Here is a 21,691-nt window from a genome sequence, read left to right as displayed (position 1 = left end):
GGATATGCGTGCAAATTGCGTAATAGGCAAATTGTAGTTGTTGTTGTGCAGAAGACTTCGCAAAAGAACATGCACTCACACCCCAGTAGACCGCAGAAAGCAAAGAAAAACAAACAGCGTGAGACTTTGTGATGAATTCGCTGGCATCGCGTGGGTTGTCGAGATTTTCGCACTTCAATTTGCACACACACACACATATATATATACTCTCAAGCATACCGTAAACCGATTAATTTCTTACGCTGCAGAAAAGTTCAAATTAAGAGCCTTAACAGCGGAATTATCTGCTCAGAGTTTGAATACTTGATTGTTGTTTGAAGCGTAGGTGGCTATAAGAGGCATTAAATGCACTCATTTGTCTTTGTGTGTGTGTGTGTGTGCGTGTGAGTGAAATGAGGAAATGTGCTTTCAGCGCTTATCACAAAGTCACCACACGGCATTCTCTTCAATTTGCAGTCTAAGCGGAATTAATGCACTTTTATTTTCTGATTCTCACTAATGTTCGCATTTGAGTGAACGGGTTGCGGTAGCTTAGAAAGTTACGAATTGAATTTCCGGAATTTTTGAAAATCACATTTAATGCAATTAACTGACATACACAACCAAATATGGAAATACAACGATATTGACATTGAAATGTTTCAACTCTTACCAAGAAATAGCAGTACGAGCTCCAACATTTTTTTTTAAGTTGGTACATTTGTCATGAGTACACATGCAGAGTTACAAGTCATTCTGTCAATTAATTCCTTGTTTACAAGCCATTTGAAGTTGACGTGTCAGAATAATTTTTTAATATGGAAAGAATTGAATATCGTGCGGTGATTAGATTATTTGTTTTGAAAGGTTTTAAAGCAAAGAAAGTTTATGAACAATTGTAAGAAGTGTATAAGGAGTACTCACCTTCAAAACGCATCGTTGAATTTTAGGGTGGTGAATTTAAACGTGGTCGTACAAGACTTGAAGACGATTCACGCGAAGGACGACCAAAAACCGCAACCACACCAGAAGTCATTGAGCAAGTTTATAATATTGTTAGTGAAGATCCAAGTTAGACTAAGCCTGAAATTGCTAATGCCAAAGACATCTCAGACGAATGAGTACTTGCCATTTTACATGGAGAATTACATATGAAAAAGCTGTTTGGAGAGTTAGTGCCGCACACGTTAACAATTCAACAAAAACTGAATCGAAAACAAATTTCTCAGCATAATTAAGAGCGTTTAAGCAAAATAAAACCGATTTCTTGCGTCGTTTTATAACTATGGATGGGACTTGGATCTATCACCATGATCCTAAATTTAAACAAGAACGTTTACAGTGGACTAAAGCTGGATTGTTCAGCGCCAAAGCAGGTGAAGTCGCAACGATTAGCAAAGGCAATGACAAAATTCACCGAATTAAAGTACGAATTGCTTGAGCATCCACCGTATTCACCATATTTGGATCCCAGCGACTACTACCTCTTCAGAAACTTGAAACAATTCCTTCGTAGAAAGCGTTTTTCGTCGAATGGCAAAAAATGATTGGAGGATCATTGGTATAAGTGTTTTGGAGTTAAGGGAGATTATTGGAATAAAAAAATGTATTTCGTACCAAAAACAGTATTTTTTCATTTCGAGAGAAAACTTTTAACCAACCTGTATGAGGTTGATTATCCAAGTGAGTATTATTTTGTTAACAGATTACACAGAAGTTGTGTTTATATTTTATGGTTTGCCTGCAAAGGTATTTTGAACATTAAGTTCGGCTGTACCGATGCTACAATACCCTTTACAAGTGCATTTCTAAAAGCAACTATATGTACAAGTATAACTAGATCGGAAAACGTAGCTGGCTATTGGTTTGCTTCCAACGGAAAACATTTTGCTCGTTCTTTCGTGCCACGTTGTTTGATTACACTTAAGTCGTAATAAGGTTACTTAATAAGAAAATACGATCTCCTATGAATATCTTTATCTTGATTTTGATCCGTCAGTTTGTATGGATATATGCTATCGTGATCCGAAGTGAATAATTTGTGCGAAGATTGTAGCATTGTCTTGGGCAATAAATAATCCGTGCTAAGTTTTGTGATATAAGTTATATGTATTATCATAATAATTATTCCTTGCTGTTATTACCAAGTCATTCCCATATTGTTGGCACAATTAAGCTTGATGGCAGGGGTAACAGCGCGTATATTGATATGACACAGACTGTGTATCAAGTGAACCTCCATATGCACCAACTTATACATATTTACCTATAACGGTGCATTGCGGTCCGCCACAGCAGACAGGTCGACTTCAACATGATGACATGCCTTGAGTTTTATTAACTGCTTTGCCTACAAATTGAGTTTGTGGCGGGAAATTGCGACATGTGTGTGTGTGCGTGTGATCTGTCAACCAGTATAATAAAATGAACAAGAACAAGAGAGCAACCGCAAGAAAATCCGTTACACACCTGCAATTGCCCACATATACACTCACCTATACAGATGTTCTCATCGATGTGTAGGTGTGTTGTGCGTGCGTTGCAATTCAATGGCGTAACTGTCAGTCCGCGTTCGGAGCATTTAAACGCAGCCAATTCGGTTGCACGTCCATCCATTGTCATGCTGCGTCAAATTGCGACGCTATAATTATAGCAGCATACATAATCAAGTAAATATTGGGTCTACCAAGAAGAACAATATGATGTTCAAACGAAATAAGACACTCAGATTTGGTCAAAATGGGTTCTGTTTTTTTTTTTATGCAGCTAATTTTATGCCATTTATAATACGAACAAAATGTCGACCAATTTTCACATCTAGCATCGTGTTATAATGCTCCCTAATGACGTAACGGTATTTCTTACCTCATTCCGAAAAAAATTAAGATCGTAAGACCCCGAAACGGTTGACTTAAACCAAAAGCGACAATTTTGTATGTTGACGAAACCATAAAGCTAGAAATGGGCCTCATCTGAGAAGATGGTTTTTCGATGAACATTTTTTGCGTAATAGTCTTGGAGGATAATTTCCAAGCGTTGTACCCGAGTGAAACGTGACATGATGAAATGGCAAACCTTACTGAACACACCAACAACCTTTGACACAAATCCATAAACAAACGTGGCTGCCACGAGCTGTCAAAATCACGTCATCCCCATTGGTAGACGCTATATGCAGGACTATACACATATAAATACATACGTAAGCACATATGTAAGAGTTATCACACACTCGATGAGCTCACTTCATGAGGTAATATGTCAAAAACATAAAGCGCGTGTCATCACGAAAACGCCGCGGTGGATGCTTGGAGTTCGTAAATATGGCCAAAGTAAGTATGGGAGTGTCAAGTTCGGTTGATATGCGCTTTTGCTTTGAGAATATGAATTATAAACGATTTTCTATATGACGTAAGAGTGGACGTGACAAGCTGACGGATAAGTTCTGAATTTTCAAACGAGCAGCATTGGGCTAAGAAGCCAGAAATTAAGCATTGTTGTTAACAAAAATATTTTTTTTATTTTTAAAGAGAATGAATTATATGTAAGCAGCAGTTTAAAATGTGGACTCTAACATTTAGTAATAACTTAAAGTTTCCGTAACAAATTCTCATTAAAAAAACACAATGTGTTCTTAAAATATATTAAGATTGCGGTGGGATGGGACGGATATTCTCTAGTTTTGTAGTTTTGTAAAAAGAATCTAACTTCAATTGTCTCGGCGTTAGCGTAAAAAGATCCATAGAAAATAGTTTTAATGCTTTAACTGGTTCTTTTAGACAGGTTTACAAAGCAATATTTATATGATTGCAACTCTACTTACAAAAATACAAACCACAACAAATGCTGATAAGTAAAAGTGAATGAAGTTCAAATAAGAAAAATTTGGGTTTTTGAAAATATTTTTAGATTATTTTTGACCATCTATAATATATACATATATCTATATATAGATCATATATCTTTCTCGTCGTCTGTTTATATATTTTCCACTCCACAACTGTGGAATCAGCTTTTCACTTTTTCTTTTCACGTCGACAAACAGGAACACGGTCTTTATAGTTTGGACTATTTAATTCAGCTGACAATATCCACTCCTTTAAACTAAACTCTAAACTTAAGTAATACAGCAACATAATTCGAAAAATTAATAATATTTATTTGCCAACGCAGATAAATTAAGAGATTTCCCTCAAATTTTACACAAAATCAAAAGCAACGAGAATACAAAGTAAAATAAATTGAATAAATTTGTTTCATTCATGTCAGTTCAGACGACACGTGCGAATCACGCATTACAAACGTGTGAAAACACGACTGTAAAATCAGCACGTCGTAATTAACGCCACACTCTCCCAGACATTTTATGTGTATTTTCGATTAATATTTGTTTTTCGACGTTATTCAATCGTTTCGTGTGTGCGCGTATGTGTGTGTGTGCGCGCTTTTACGACAGCGACAGCTTCAACGCAAACTATGTTTTCGCTCATTTATTATATCTGATTTAAATGCATTTACGGCAATTTGCCTCAACGCCTGCACCAAAGCCAACAGTTTATTATCACTTAATCCACGCGACTGCACCCGAGGCGCGCAAATCAATTTTATTGTGTGTCTGCTGAAATCATGAAATCATGCTAATGAATGCAGCCGAGCGTTGAAAGCAAACAAAAAATCGAATATTTAAAAATATCAATAAATTAATAGTGTTTAAAATGCGGCCCTTAATTGCTCACCTCGCACACATGAGCATACACACATGTCAATTAAATTGACAGCTCTGCCCCACGCTCGCGCTCTTTACTCCTCTCCCTCTCTGTCACAAATTTGATATCTCATAAAAGCACTTACCTCGATTAAATTGTATGACAACCAATAAAATGCTCGGCTTTATTTTAATTAATCTCAATTAATAATTTCGCTGCTGTGCTGTTTGATGTGCAGACAGACGGACAGATAGCGGATGTGTCTGACAACAATTGCCAATCTTTGTCACTCACGGTGTGCACTTAGCTGTCAGGGCAGCTCACATCAGGGGACCGTTATGGTCATGTGTGACTTTAAATTATGGAATGAAACAGCATTTTGATGAATTGATTATAAAATGAAACGAATGGGATATTTTGCTGAGGTCTACATATAAGTAAATAAAGCATGTTTATGCAATGTTGCTATAAGGTTGATACAGATATACATATATCTCGGCTCACGAGCTCGTTGAGAATGTTGCAGAAGTTTTTGGGGAGTCTACTTTATCACGAGCACAAGTCTTTGAGTGACACAAAGCATTTTGTGAAGGTCGTGAAGTCAATGAAAACTTGCCTCTATTAGTATCTCAGAAGCATATTTTTAAGTAGATAATAAAGATTTGTAATAGAATACATGAAAATGTAGTTTTTTTTTCAGTCCGGCTCAAATTTTAGCATATGCATTAAGCAAACGCATTGGGTTTCTTCAAATCTCGCTTTTGAATAGCGAAATTTAACGCGGTAGAATATAATTCATTTCAATAGACTGAAAGTTGGACTATCCGTAGATCTATTAATTTAATGCTTTGTCATTATCATTGCATGCCTTACTTGTCGCGATTTTTCCTTAGCCAGTTTTGAGATTTTAAAGCCAAATGCCTTGTACCATAATACTGAGTTCCCTTTCAGTCCACCAAAGTACTATCTCGTCAGTAGTTGTAGAACATATCAAATTGCATTTAAAGTTAGCTTTTTTTTAGAAGATTTTCACTATTCTGTATCTCTGCACTCTAAATACAGTTAGCTAAATGACGTTTTCTCTTCAAACTATTTTTCTTCTATACTAATCAATATATGCGGAATAAAATTAACCGAACGAGCGAAAACCATCATTATCGGTTGAAGCAATTTATGAGATATGCGTATTAAAATTATAAGAATGCATGTCTCTTTCACCTTTTCCAAACATGTTAGGCGCATGTTGTTCTCTTTTATATGATCTTCTAAAATTTCAAGTTTCACAGTTTATTAGGTACTGCAGTTATATTATGAATTCTGCATTGGTACTATTCCACTTATTCGTAAATAACTTCCCGCACAGAGTTTAGATTCAAATACAAGTATGAGTGACGAGATTCACCAAGATAGCTTTATTTTTGTTCAGCTTATATGTTCTGCAAACTGTTGCATTATTATCAACAGCTAGACAGTTGTGATATGTGTCTGTATATATATATTTCTTCTCGCTTTGTTATTATAAACGAATGTGCTCTGTGTAGCATCTTGAGAGTTTAAAAAGAATGACTTTTATATAAAAAATTAATTACTGTTGTTGTGCAACGCTATTATTTAAAGACATCTTCCCCTCATCTCATCAGCGGACAACCGCTTCTTACGCCAGCATTTCCACAAACACTTACGCTTCCGGTTCACGTCACTTAACATTCGTCACTCCCACTTTACAACATTATTCTTCCACTGCGTAACTTCCTTCTCACACATACACACACGCACATACACTTTTTAAATACAATATGCGTCACATCTCCCACGGCAGTCACTCATTGTGTCAAAGCGGTTACGGTCGCCAGCGCGTGTGGTTGTGTATGTGTGTGTGTGTGTGTGTGAAGTTTTGCTTTTAACTTTAATGCCATTAAGTTTTATGTTATGTGAATTCATGTTAAATTTTATTATGTTGCTGCCTGCTTTCTTGGCGCTGTTGCTTCCTTATGGGTACACTGTTGCCAGTCAAAATAGCATTTTCATATAAACAAACAGCATGCAGATGCCCCATGCACCATGCATACATACATACAAACATATATGTGCATTTATTTCTTACCATGCAGTTTTGCTTTTATTTTAATCGAGATTTTTTGTTGGGAGTTGCTTTTAGACGCTTTGTTTCTGCGGCTGCATCGAGCCTGCTATATTTATATATATATACATATGATGCATTTTCGTTTTTTTTTATGCTCTTACTTCAATTATGTGTTGGCAGTCAGAGGCAGTTGGAGGCACTCGAGTGTAGAATGCGCCTGAGATTTAAACTAAAAGTTTTGTGTGTGCTTTCAAGCTTCAAATACATACAACTTAGTGGAAGTAGTATTTATTATGTTATGTAAAACTAAGGATGATTTAAGCACTGATTTTCCAATCTAACGGGTTGCAAATATAATGGTGTGAGTTTATAACATATATGTGAGAGAAGTGCATGAACTTTTCCCACTTTTTAAAGGACAAAGTTGTAAATGAAATTTGTTTTAATATTTCACAAGTTAAAAGGCGAGCAAGGATTTCCATCAATGTTGCCAACTATTCAAAGACTACAGTTTAAATTTGCTTTGACTTGTCTCTAAAGTCGGTTGTCGTTGCTGTCAAAAAACTTCAGACTAAAAAATTAAATACTCTATAGTGAAACCACCCATTTTACTTTAGTGTATAAGTAAAAATATAAAATTATTTTTCTTAACCTCGAAATCAAATCCATTAAACGAAAAATGTTAAAAGTAATCCACAAATTAACATACTAAACTGTCATCCTTAATGGAACGCAGCATATGCGGTGTCACATAATGGCGAAGTTGAAAACAACTTAAAGTGCGATAACTCACTAAATAAATAAGTCAGCAGCACTAAATTTCATAGCCAAGTAGAAAAAAATTGGACAATGGACGTGGTACTGCCCTTATTTAGGTGAAGTCCTAGCTTAAGGGATCTATTCAACCTAGTTCAGCTAAATGTGCTGTTTAACTTTACCATGTTATTCTTATGTTTACAACCACGCCTGCTTCCCATATATCACAATTTGTAATTCCATATGATTCTTTCACATTGCATTATATAAATCAACCATCAACAAAGTTATTGGAAGAAAACTTAATAAAAATAGTGTTTTGAAGGCATCTCAAGTCCAAAAATTGTCGAAATCGGACCATAACATATCAAGCCCCCAGGCACCGACGATATGGAACTCAATGCTTCTGATGCTTGAAGTACTTACTCAAGCGAAATGATTACACGTATGTATAACTGTTGCATATCACAGAAGCTGCCATATAGTTCATTTTGCATAATTACATTTGTCCGGCAATGTAATCATACAACTTGAGTTCTGTCACTATCTTGCATCCTCTTTCATCTACCTCACATCTTACCCACGAATGTTTGTCTGTATATGTATATGTGTGTGCCTTGCGCAATTTCTTGCCGCCAGATCAGTTTACATGAACTTGACACTTTAATAATATGCATTATTCTCCTCTCAACGTCAGTGCAGTTCCCATTATGTTCACCAGTTACAACAAAAGCATTGTATAACAACTTATCCAACAATTGCATCATCATTAATAATGTAGGCAGCATCTTTTGCTTTTTTCTTTATCATTTCGTTGCACTCGATGTCTGCATAACTTCCTGCTTGCTTCTTTTTTATCACACAAATACCGCGAATTATCGCCATGCAAATACATGTAAACCTACATATACACATATGTATGTGCATCTGTAATATATATATTTATAGTGAAACACTTGCCTGTTCGTCTCGTGCTGATTGCTTTTGATCTTTTGAATGGCACATCGTTCTGGTCTGCCTCTTTGCTATTCTCTGATCAAGAGAAGTCACGCGTGCGCCGTACGAAGTTTGCAGAGGAAAAGTGATAAAAGAGGAAGTAACTGTATGCATAATGCTTTATCACAGCATTGCTTAAAATTAGCTTAATTGTTATTCATAAATAATTGGCTTAAATAGTTTAATGAAATGATGGTAGTGTGAATATTCTGTAACTTCCGGTTTGCCTATCAAATGCTAGAACAAACTTTTATTAAGGGGCACACCTAGTGTGAAATTATAAAAAATCTATTTTTTCTTTTTTTACAGGTTATACTTTTAAAAATAACATACGAAAATTTTGAATCGACATTTCAAATAGTTTTGAGTTACAGCCCTCTAATTTTTTTAATATATAATAATTCAATCAGCTGTTGTAAGTTGATAACTTTTAATTGGCCAGAAAGAGGACTCTCTACAGCTTCTAAAACACTTATCAAAATTTTTTTACAAAATAAAATTTGTAGTTCAAAAATTTACTTTAAAAGTGAGTGGGATGTTACAATTTTTTTTTTGTCCAAAAATTTTCCTTTTTATAATCTACAAATTTTACCCTCAGGCTAAGCAAAAAAAAAAGGTTTTTTCGCTCCACCCTAATATATATGTATAAGTATTAAAAGTTGTAATGTAAATGGACTCGGATTATATCTGTCCACTGACTTTCAACTCGCCATTCTTTCTCAAACAAAACACCTGTGTTAATCATTCTCGGGTATAATCGGTTTAAAAACAGAAAATTTCAAGTAAAAAAATTATACAATTTTTAACTGTATTTACTTAAAAAATTAAATATGTATAATACTTATTGTATGTATACATACTATACTCATATATAAGTTCTTGTTTTCTATTTATTTCAGTGATATTTGAATAGCACAAGCAGCAGTTTTTAGACCAGTCGATAGTCTTATTAGCACTTTATCATTGTGTTGCCAGTGTAAACAGAAGCAGCTTGAACCTGCACTCAATTTACATATATACATATCTGCTCGATGGGGGCACTAATTAAGCACACTTGCTTTTAATTTATAATTAAATGTAAAGCTAATCAATGAGCACATTGGATAATACACACACACTCACACATGCGAAATACGACTAATTGCTCAACAACAACAATAAATCAACAAAACATTAGTAATTACTAAGCGAAGTTAGTTTCAGTTGAAATTTCACACTTTGAGATATTTACTCAGTGGTTACTACGTTTTGTACTTAAATACATATGGATTTTGAATGTATAGCATTACTAATAAGCGAATCTAAGAACTAAGGAGCGTCTCAGAAAGCACTTTAATTTAGTCCATTAGCAAACTGATCTAAACCCATCAGCAAATATTGTGCAAATAATGGTTGAAATTGAGGGACCTAAAAATATAAATGCCCAAAAATTATTCTCACTCATCAATCAAAGATTTTGGATATAATAGTAAATATTTTAATTCGAAAAACTCTAAGCACCTAATATTAGGCAGTGTAATTAATTACTCATTTAAATATTTGAATTGTTGTTGGTTTATAAACACCACAATTAATACACAGTTACATTCACTTCTACCACTTGTTGCTTCGCCTTTTTAGAGGTCGTTGAAGTCGAATGCTTAGAACTAAGTCGATTCCGAATAGAGTTGTTCTAACTTATATTAAGAACCAGCCGAAATTAATTCTTAAATGAAAAGTAGCTCAGACTATCAAACCTTTCAAAGCGGAAGCAATAAATCTTAGCCAGCCAGTCAATTTTAAATAATTTTGATCGTTATATGTATTTCATAAAATATTTTCAATTTAAATGGAAGTTTATATAATCGATGTTCTAATAGTTTCCTGTTGAAAGTTGCGCTTTAGAATGCCTTTAATATTTAAATTCAATTTTTTTCGCACTATAATTATCATAAATTTAAGATTTTAAAGAGATTTGGTCGATACTCTGCTTAAACTTTAACTATCTTTGCTAGGTGTGGTCTCTTACGTATACAATTCTTTCTCTTTAATTACCTAAACTATATCAATTCTATTTCTTTGCACATTTTGAAGTATTTTTCGTGAAGAGTAAAAAAAAAAAATCAAAAGTGGCTATTTATTTAACGATTCGAAAGTCGGTTTACTTACATATCATGGGTTATTTACTAGTTGGCATTTTCAATAATTTGCTGAATATTGCTTCTAAAGATATAAAATAAAAATTACATTTGCAGCTGGTTCAACGAAAATAGGTTTATGAAAATTGTTTTTTAAGATTTGAGTTTTGTAAAACAGACTTACGGGAAAATAATCAGATGAAAATAAATTTAATTCCTGTTGAAAATAGTTGTTAGTCAGGCCAAATCAGCTGAGTACTATTACATTTTATAAAAAAAAGTTTTTAAGAGAAACTCAACGAAGTTAGTTGTACTACCTTCTATGTGCTGTCCCTGCATTTAAGGGCCAAGCGGTGATTTTTCTATCGCCCGCGAATCGTATAGCATGTGTAAACTGGATTGTCAAACATTTTTCTCATACTCTCGAAGCTGAATTTGAAACTTTATTACAAATGCACACAACGTCTCCACCCTAACGTGACATTATTGTGTGTGTGTTTCAAATAAATTTGAGAGCGTGAGAATTTATGACAGTACACAGTATACACTGAATATGTCAATTTTGGACTGCTTCCTGAGCGACATAACATTCTGTCTTATTTGAACAAAGCTTTTCTTCGCTCTCAAGTAACATTTCGCTTTTGATTTCGATTTTTTTCACTATTTTATAAAAGTTTGTTTTATTTCTATTATTTTATGAAACTAACTACACTTTCTCAAAGTCATTTTGTAGTCCAATCAAGGTCGTTTCTGTTTGTTGAATATTGAAAGCATTTATGATGACATATTGAAATATATGCCAATGATTATGTCAAACTGACATTTATTATAAATTTGAAATTAATAGAAATTAATTGATCATTCCGTAAGCATAAAATTATGAGTAGTTATTTATTTTCCTTAATAGTACTTTTAGCTCAGAAGTGTCTCGGTACGGTTCCGATTTATAACTGTATAATTTCTTATTTTTAACTTACATTTAGTTGTTGGGCTTTTTCTTAAGAAATATTATATTTGAGCATTGGCTTGCATACAGGGTCTACCAACAAGGACGACGTGATTTTCAAATTATATTTTTTTTTTTTATGCAGATAATTTTATACTATTTAGAATTTGAACAAAATGTCGACCAAATAGGCACCGCGGCTCCGTAGCGAAGCAATCAACTAAACAGAAAAAACAACAGGTTACAAAAAACCGTTTGAAAAAGCGTTAGACTTTTGCCATTTTATTGGATATATTATCCGGAAAGCTACCTCCTTGTCATTAAAAGTAAGGACGACCTGAACAAGATATATTAAAAATTTCTGCTAAGGATATCAATTTAATAAAGGTTCATAGTCTTTTGATTTTGTATCTGTTTTAATTTATTATAAAACTGGTGTATTTTTGCCCGAAACTTGACAACTGACCTCCATAGATCATCAACAGCTGAAATATACCAGATGTTTGCATGATACATCGACTATATACTTGAGGTTCGTAGTAGTTTAAATGTGGTTTATTCTTTTGAGGAATAAATATAATATATGTATACTTTATTTATTTTTTATGCCCTGAGCTTATTTTGCAATGCGTTAACTACGACTTAGCAATCGCTAGTTCTCTCAGAATGCTTAATCTATATTATTTTCCCTTTTTTTTGCATATTAATTTTTAAATATACAAATCCGTAGTCCAACTGGCAGCTCAACCTGCAACAACTCGGTTTGGCGTTAATTGTGTCCAATTAAATACGGTTAGAGTTAGGTGACCATACTTTTCCCGGCAAAATCCGGGACGGTTTTTTTAGTCATCGATTTTTTTCATATTATAATTCACTGAATATCGTGACATATAATAGGGTCTTTTTTTAAATTTATAAGCCCGGGACGGCCGGGACGCTTAACTCGAAATCCGGACTGTCTCGGCCATATCGGGACGAATGGTCTGCTAAGATTAGAGCTGAATGCTATGCTGCCACGCCCCGATAGCTTTTTGAGATTAGAAAATTAAAAATTTTGTAACAATCTGAATGCACATACACACATTCAAAAGAAATGAAGAGTGCAAGTACTGAGTATTTGCTTGCACACAAGGACTTCACGCATATAAATTTGAATACAAATTTGACATGTAAATGAAATAGCAATATTTTCTGCAAAGCATTTAATTTAGTTTAGAGCAAATTCGAATTACAAATATGCAAATACTTCTGGCGCTCAGGCGCTCATGTCCTTCGGAGTTCAGCAAAATACGCACGCAGCACCTTCAAGGCGGCAATTGCGTTTGCATCTCATTGCAGACTAAGAGAATTTGTAGAGTTTCCGGGTTCAAGAGCAACAATTTATCGCCTGCATGCAAATTTACAACTGCACAGTGTTTGTTTGTTTACATACACACATACATATGCACATACAAGTGTGGATGCGTCTGGCGATGACTGCCAGCAAGCTACAAATATTTTGTTAACCTTTAGAGACACCTTCGCTGTTTATTTGCATAAATGCATTTGTGTATGAATAAGATGTAGATCATCCTATAAACACCAATACACATACACACACATCAGGCGCTGAATGTACTATATCCACAGTAGATTAAGCTGTGTTAACAGCGGGCGAAATGCCGTTTATAAATAAATATTGCCTTCGCACCTACTCACGTGTGTGTAAAATAAACACATGCAGGTAAGGTAGCACCACCTTTAAGCGCGAACGAATTATATATATTCTCAAAAATACTGAAAATCTCTATATAAGCAGGGAAGATGTGGTTCTTTTGCTAAAAATATCATATTGAGAAATTTTCTTAATTTCTCAATTTTTGACTAAGATATTTAGTATGAATGTATAAGGCTGAGAGGCGCGGCTGTCAGTCAATTTCAAATATTTTTTAATCTTTAATATAAAGAGTTCTACAACGACTATAACCATTAAGTTCCATATTTTATATCTCACAAAAGGTTAAAGGAAGTTGTTCACATTGAGCTTGGGTATAAGGAGGTTTATACAAAATGACTTAAATTTAGTTGTTTAACTAATTAGATTTAATTGTTGTCTACCTACTTACGAACCGAAGGTGTGAAACAATACGAGGCATTAAATAAACTCATCAAGTTTACATATTATATATGGCCAGAGGTATGTAACACAGACTAATTATAGGCGTGACTTGGAAAGCTACACATATAAAGGCAAGCCGAAAAATATTTTGTATAATAATTTTTGTGTAACATAGTTAAACTGAGCTATTTGAAGAGAAGCAGACCCTCTTGAAAGAGAGTCCTACTGAAATTTTAGTAATTTATTTCACTCAAAATATAGTAGATTACGAACCTATTTTTCGACAGTTATGAAATCTATATATATCGTTTGCTTACTATAAGACCATCAAAACTACAAAATGTCATATTTTTATGTCAAAGTTTCAGTTTCTATTCCTAATGGTTGCTGAGTAAAGATAATGGACTAAAAAAAATCATATTCACGTATTTTGATACAAAATCTTTATTTTCGCTTAGAAAATATACTTCTTTTGAGCCAATATAAGCATACCAAAGCTTAATACAATTTTCCAGACACTGGTTATAAGCCTCGGGTGTGGTAGTAATTATTTAAATGGTTTCAATGGATTCATAGCGCATTTTCTGAAGCGAATTTTTCAGTTTCGAAAACAGAAAAAACGCAGGGAGCCAAATCTGGCGAATACGGGGGCTGAGTGAAGACTATCCTTTCGTGTTTGACCAAAAACTCGGTCACAATCAAGCTAAAATGTAACGACGCATGCAAATCTTTGGGTACGAGTCTAGCAATGACACGCTCCATACCCAAAACACTAACCGAAATGTGTTGAGTCGATCCATAAGAGGTGTTGAGATGCTCTGTTAACTCTGTGATGCCAATACGACGATTTTCAAGCACTATTTCTTTAACTTTTTCGATGTTGTTGCCATTAACAGAGGTGGAGTGACGACTCGCATGAGGTAAATTTTCGATGACTTCACGAGCTTCACTGAATGATTTGTGTCACACAAGGACGGGTGTTCGTGAAAAAGTAGACTCCCCAAAATATGAAAACCTTCCGCGTTGTAAATAAACAACCGCCAAACCAACACTAATTGAAATATGGAGATCAAACTTCACACGAGTATAAAAAGAACCAATCTAGAAAAAGAAATTTTAACGACTCGATTTGGGCGCGTAGTTTAAATGAGCCAGTTCTAGTCAAATTTGCTCAGGTGTATACTCAACTTCCTCATTCATGGCTATCATCAAGTAAGTGGTTCCATATGCCATCCCATAAATGCGCGAACAATAAAAAACATTCCACACTCCAAATGCGTCACATAATCACGAAGATTCGTAAACTGATACTAATTTCTCTAAATGTCAGTGTGCCTTTGTGTATCAAAGGGGTATCTTTTTCTCCTGTTTATATGTGAAATTAATATAGTTAGGTGTTAACGTCAGCACCGAAGAGAAAAGAATTGTAGAATATCAAATATGACACAATGGCAAATAAGACGTAAGAACTGGGTGACAATACAAAACCGTTACGTGTTGCACTTTACATAACGCCTCAAGTGTTCACATTTTTATGGCGAAGAAGAAATACAACTCTTTCGATATAATAACTTGTGTAGGTGTTGATAAACGTTTAAGCAATCACACATACACACACACACACCCCCATTACGCATGTTTAACGAGCGCTCCGCCTGCCACCCAAGTTTATGGCTTGCAACCTATGTGGGTGTGTGTGCGTCACATATGTGTCGAACAGTGTCAATGGCTATTACGTACTATAAGCTGTTTGGGTAAAGCGCACAAACAATAACAAAAAGGAGCAGAAATGATATATAGTCACAGACAATGATTACACTAAGCAGGCGCAATAATAATAAAATGAGAATGATTCAAAGGGTGACCAAACGCAAATCATTCAAAGAGGGCAGGCAACAGATGTGACAAAGGCATTTCTTGGAAGTGTGTTTGTATACATACAGGTTGGTTGGCCTCACCAAAAAATAGCACTACTAGTTCCAAATTTTTATTTGTTTCTCATGTTGTCACATCTGTCGTGAGAACACATTCCGTCAATTAATTCTTTGTTTACAAGCCATTTGAAGTTGACCCCTTCAGAAACCTGAAACAATTCCTTCGCAGAAAGCGTTTTTCGTCGAATGGCAAAAAATTATTGGCGGATCATTGGAATAAAAGTATTGAAACTAAGGGAGATTATATTAAGTAAAACAATATATTTCGTAAAAAAACAGTATTTTTTCATTTCGAGCGCAGAAACCTTTCAACCAACCTGTATGTTTGTGTTTTGTTGAGTGGTGAATTGTGGCGGCAACTGACGACTTTGATTACAAATATGGAGGCGTCATCATCCCAAATTTGAGTGACGATGGAGATATAGAAAAGATTTGTTACAGTGTTTGGGCTAATTTGACGTCAGATATATAAAAAAATTTATTTAAGACATTTTCGTTTAATTATTTATTATTATGGGGATACCGACGATGAAAAACGGTTAGTTTGAAGTATGAATCAAACATTTGAGTAATACTTTATTTAGATGTCTACAATATCCGTCATGTAAAACTTCAATATAAATTTCCGGCATGAATAACAGAATATTAGGAGCCGAGATACTCCCACACAGAATTTTAATAACAGTACTCCATCAAATGTGGCTTTCGATGAAGTCGCTCATACTTTCGACCATTCACACAATTTATTTTCGACGATGTCAAATTTATTCATTGCAAGACAACCGAAAGTTTCTCAAAAGCAACAAACGAACGAGTTTTTTTATTGGATTTAAAAAGAGAGCCTAGTAATGAGTGTACATTATATTTAGGATTAGCATCATATCCAATTAATCGTCATTGTTCAACATGTGTCATTCGTCAATCAAAAATGATATTTTGCTGCACGGTGTTGTTAATCTTCCAAGCAACTCATAATTGATGAAGCATAGAGCAAAAAGGTCAATATTTCAAACTTATTACAGAATGTTTGCTTTTTTAGAGAGAGCTAGTTGTTTTACGTATCTCTAAACGTATTTAGTTTGCTATCATTTATAAAGATAAAAGATATTCAAACAAAAAATTTAAATTTCAAAAAAAAATTTTATATTATTTTTCTAGTCCATTTGCTCTTTTATGACCGTTTATATATGGTAAGTATGTAAGCTAATTTTATTGCACACAAAATCGTCAGCACTTTCTCTGTTCTCAGCGGCTGTTATCGTTCTTCTTACATAAACGTTTGCAGTTTGTACTGTTATTTTTATGACCTCCTTCTTGTAGAATCAGTAGGCAATTGTTAACTGCAACAACAAACATCGCAAGTCTACACACGCTTGCTGGAGTGTGTGTGTGTGTGTGTGTGGAAAACTAGTTGGCAATTTTAAATGTTTTCCTCTGTTTACACCATTAACTTCTGACACGCTGTGTGGCAAAGGGCAAGCTGTTTATTTTCTATGCTCGTCGACATTTGCCAGCGACGAGTTCACAAGTGAGCTTGTAAACTAGGAAACGTACTGAAAACATGCAACAACAATAGCAACAGCTACGACCGTTAAATCTCATATTATTTTATTGACTTTTTCTATTTCTAACTGCACTTATTAAAAGCGATAAATATGTTCTGCTTTTGACTCAGCAGCACGCAATAAACTCAAGTTGGACACTTTAGAATACATTTAATTACTGTAATAATATTTCGCTATTACGGTTAAAGATGAAAATATAACTCTTGATGCAAATAGCGCCATTTAAGAATGATAGAAGCTAAAATCATATCAAAGGTTAACAATAACACACCGACCGTTCCTATGACAGTCGGGTCGAAGTAATCGGAACGGACCCGTATTTTTATCCGACTAAGGACTGTCAACTCGGCACCATTCCTCGAAATTACTACTGGAATGTTTTCTGCCGCTACAACAACCACAACTAACACACCGAAGCAGATATAATTCCGATATACAGTATTTTAGTGGATGACGAGGCGTATGTGACACCTAAATATTCGACGAATATGATCAGCATATCTTTTATATATATATTAAATATAGTTTCTGAAGCTTCTAGTGCTAAGGCATTGTCGAATGTCGGGTCTCGAAAGAGTTGGTCAAAAGAACTCATATTATCTACACAAATACTAGTCAACTTAAGCCTTTTCAGCATATTGCTAGAGAGAGTAATATGTGTAGCAAGTCAAGCTCATTAAGATTTGGCATTACATAGCGAAAAATTCTGTCAGAAACTTTCTACTTGGGGGAGATTCGATAAGAGAAGTTAGTGTGATAACCGAAGTCACGTCGCTACAAACACAAAGCAAATCGCATTGCTCCACAGCAACTGTGCACTTGCGTGAAATGTGCACAATTAAAGTTATGCAAATACATTTTGATAGTTGAGACGCATTTCATCGTTATATATTACTAAAAGTTGCATATGTAGTTGTGTAATAATACCTCAAGTTAGCGCGAGCAGAAAGTAAACACACAAGGAACTAAGAACAGCGTTCTCAAACTCAGCAAAACAACTCCACCCTCGGTGTTTATTCAGTTGGATCCAGCTGTGCCACAATTGCATGCAACAACCAGGATATAACAATAACAATAACAAGATTGAAGTATGTGATTACTAAAGCAAGGAGGTGGTAGTGTGCAATATGAATAACGGGAGTATACAAATGTAATGAAAACGTCAACGTTATGCTCGCAAAATCTATAAAGACAAGAGTGACTTGAGCTCTGAGCTCGCTAACTGTGCGCTCAAAGCTAGTCATAGAGTGCTTGTCCCACTAGAAATAGCATCAAGCTACTTCATCATCACACTCGTTTGGGTACCTGGTCAAAGCGGAATCGCTGGCAACTGGGCAACTGCAAAGCCGATGAACCAGCCAGAGGGGGCACTCTACCTCCACTCACATCGGAATGGGACCGATGATTCAATGGCCAGCTCATTTGTGACTGCGAGATCCTTTTGGCCCCGAGTAGAACGTAGGAGATTCACTGAACTACTTGCCCTGAGCAACGTTCATCTTGCTGCAATCGTAGGAGTTCTTACTGCGGCAAGGCTAAACATCTTGACGGACGCGAGTTATCGAAGTTGTATGCAGGAGGGTGAGGTGGATACATTCTTTATCCTTCATTGTCCAGCCTTTGCACGACTGAGGCTGAGACATTTCGGTAGTCTTACCTTCGGTAAACCAGAAGACATAGCCGAAACTGACGTTAGCCGTATTAACAAATTTGTGATAGGCTCAAAGCGCTTTGTGGACTTGTAGGGGTCTTATGATCCAGTATATAGGAGTTCTTAGGTACCACAACGGACCGGCTTTTTAAGCTGTCCTATGGAGATCCCTGCTGGGGTCGACCTCTTAACCTAAACTTACCTAGAGTGACTTGAATTAGAGATGATTCCATGGAAGTGAAAACGCTATACTTCTTCTTCTTATATTATAGAAATTTCATTCGTATTACAGAGACACATTCTCGAAATACAGAGATATTAAGTTTATTTATAGAGTAATATATTTATAGTGGCCAAAATTTAGATCAATTGACGCTTCATTTCGTTGAGAAGCGATTCGATAATTTCTACTTTGTCGCAGAAAAAAAGTCATTCAAAGACAAAATTAGTTATTATTGGCGAATCAGTTTCTTGCATATTTTTTAAGGTTATCCCTTACATCCATAGTATATTTATATATAAATTATCTTTTATAAAGTGTGACGAGTAATTGTCAAATGTTATCGAAACTAAATTTTAGATAACGAAAAGACGGGGTTTAATATCGGCTTACCACAAATGTTTGCATGCGATAAAAGAGTTATAAGGTTGCATACACAGTGTGGCGTAAAATAAATTGGTAATGGGTGTGCAAGTTACAACCGTTATTTCGATTCAAATATAAAAAATAATGTGGGCGATGATTAACTTTGAACTTATGTGCTGTGCTTGCTTGAGTATCCCCTTTGCTGCACTATGTGCTTAGAATTAATTGTACTGAACCATATCCGTATTCCTACGTACGCGTTTATATTCTATGAAGCAGCGCTTTTGAATTATGACAGTGGAAAAATGCCTAGTTGCCTCGGTCTATATAAACTTTTATTTGTAGTTTCACAAAGGAAAACATTGTGTTGGAGTTGATTGAAATAAACATAGACACAAAATAAATAAATGCTTTTGCATTTACAAAGACCTAAGGTTCCTTAAATGTCTGCTTTTTAATGTGTAACCGAAATTTACTAGGTACATTTCCATGCAGTTCAACCAGGAAGCATAATTATCGTTACCCTTAAAGGATATAAAAGAGTTTTTCATAGCAAGAAATGAAAAGGCAGCAAGTCCTTTGGCTTTGAAGCTCAAATAAAGGTCTACCAACTAGAACGACGTGATGTTAAAATGAAATAAAACACTCAAATTTGGTCAAAATAGTTGTTTTTTTTATTGTTATGCAGATAATTTCATGCCATTTATGGTGTAAACAAAATGTTGGCCACCACGACTCCGTTGACATATCTCCACTCGTTTACGCCAATTTTCGATGACCCAGCGCAGCATTTTGGCTGGAATTTCGGCTATAGTGCGCTGAATTTTGTCTTCGAGCTCCGCGAGCGTTGCTGCTTAATTGGCGAAAACCTTAAAACCGCCTTACTGGTGGAAAGAAGTTATTTCTAACACATGCACCTATAAAACGCTAATTATGCTCAAACGGCGGAATTAGAAAAAAAATTTGTTTTGAAATAAATAGTTTGAAACATAAGAAATTTATACTATAACGGTTTTATTATAATAGTCTAAAGAGCAATATCTCACACCAGCCAAAAGCACCAACAACTTTTCAATGCCACAAAAGGACATAAATAAATGTGGCAGAATGACAGAATTGCTGAAATCAATACACTTGTTGTTTGTTTTGTTTTTGTATTTCCATTGACATTGAGCGATAAATGGAGCAGCAACAACTGCAAGCACGTGCCCCATAAAAATGTTAAATAAATAAAACTCAAAACAAAATCAAATACAACACAAACAAACATATTTATCTACACAAATACATGCGCACATATCCGCTTTATTGCCGCGCAGAGAGCTGAAAATCCGGCGAATGCAAAATATGAGACACAAGTTACAACATAATCCAGTTGCATAAACTGCAGGCGATGTTCGCAGCTGTTGCGCCGCTGTTGAGCGCCAGTTCTTGGGGCGGCGGCTTGCGCCGTGCAACAATGCATTCGCTAACAAATTGACAAACGCCACGCAGCGCTGTAAAAGCAACACGAACCACAACAACAAAAATAAAAATAAACGAATTCCCCGCGATGCAGTTGGCAACAAAGCATGGCTGCAGTGGCTGTGCTGCTAACTGCATGCCACAATAGCTTGGCTGCATTTACAGTACACAACTGTGTGTGCTTGCGTATGTGTGAGTGTGTGCACAAATGGCTACAAAAGCAAAATCTATTAAGAAAATGGAGTAAAAAAATGAAAGCGCATGAAAATGCAATGCAATGAGCAAAAACTTGTGGTTGCGATAATAAAATGGAACAACAACAACGACAACTCCAATGCGGCTGCAATTGCAGCCAGAGTTGCCAATTAAGTGAATAATATTTTTTTAGCTTGCCTACTTTAATTTCTTTTTATTTGTTATTAAAATTTGTTCAGTTTATGTTTTTACTACAATAATTTATTAAATTTAATTCAAACTAATTGAAGTTTGAAATATTTTTATTTCATGCGATTTATTTCAATTTAATTTACTTAACTTAGTTTATTCATTTTTTAATTTTATTTTTTAACTATTTTACTCACCAGCCGACTTGTAATTCATACGTAATTACATATTCACTTATGTACATCGGCACATATGTATATTACATACTTACATAGCTCATATTTACAATAATCACACGCACCGCATCAATTACTACTGATTTTTTTTTTAATACACGACGCTGTCGCTCTAAAGAAAATAAAACGTAACGCGCCGTCGACTTATACGTGTGTGTGTATGGGTGCATAACTGTATGACACTTACACA

The sequence above is a fragment of the Bactrocera oleae genome, chromosome 5 (assembly GCF_042242935.1).
Source record: "Bactrocera oleae isolate idBacOlea1 chromosome 5, idBacOlea1, whole genome shotgun sequence".
Taxonomy (NCBI): Eukaryota; Metazoa; Arthropoda; class Insecta; order Diptera; family Tephritidae; genus Bactrocera; species Bactrocera oleae.
Note: the sequence above shows the minus strand (reverse complement) of the source record.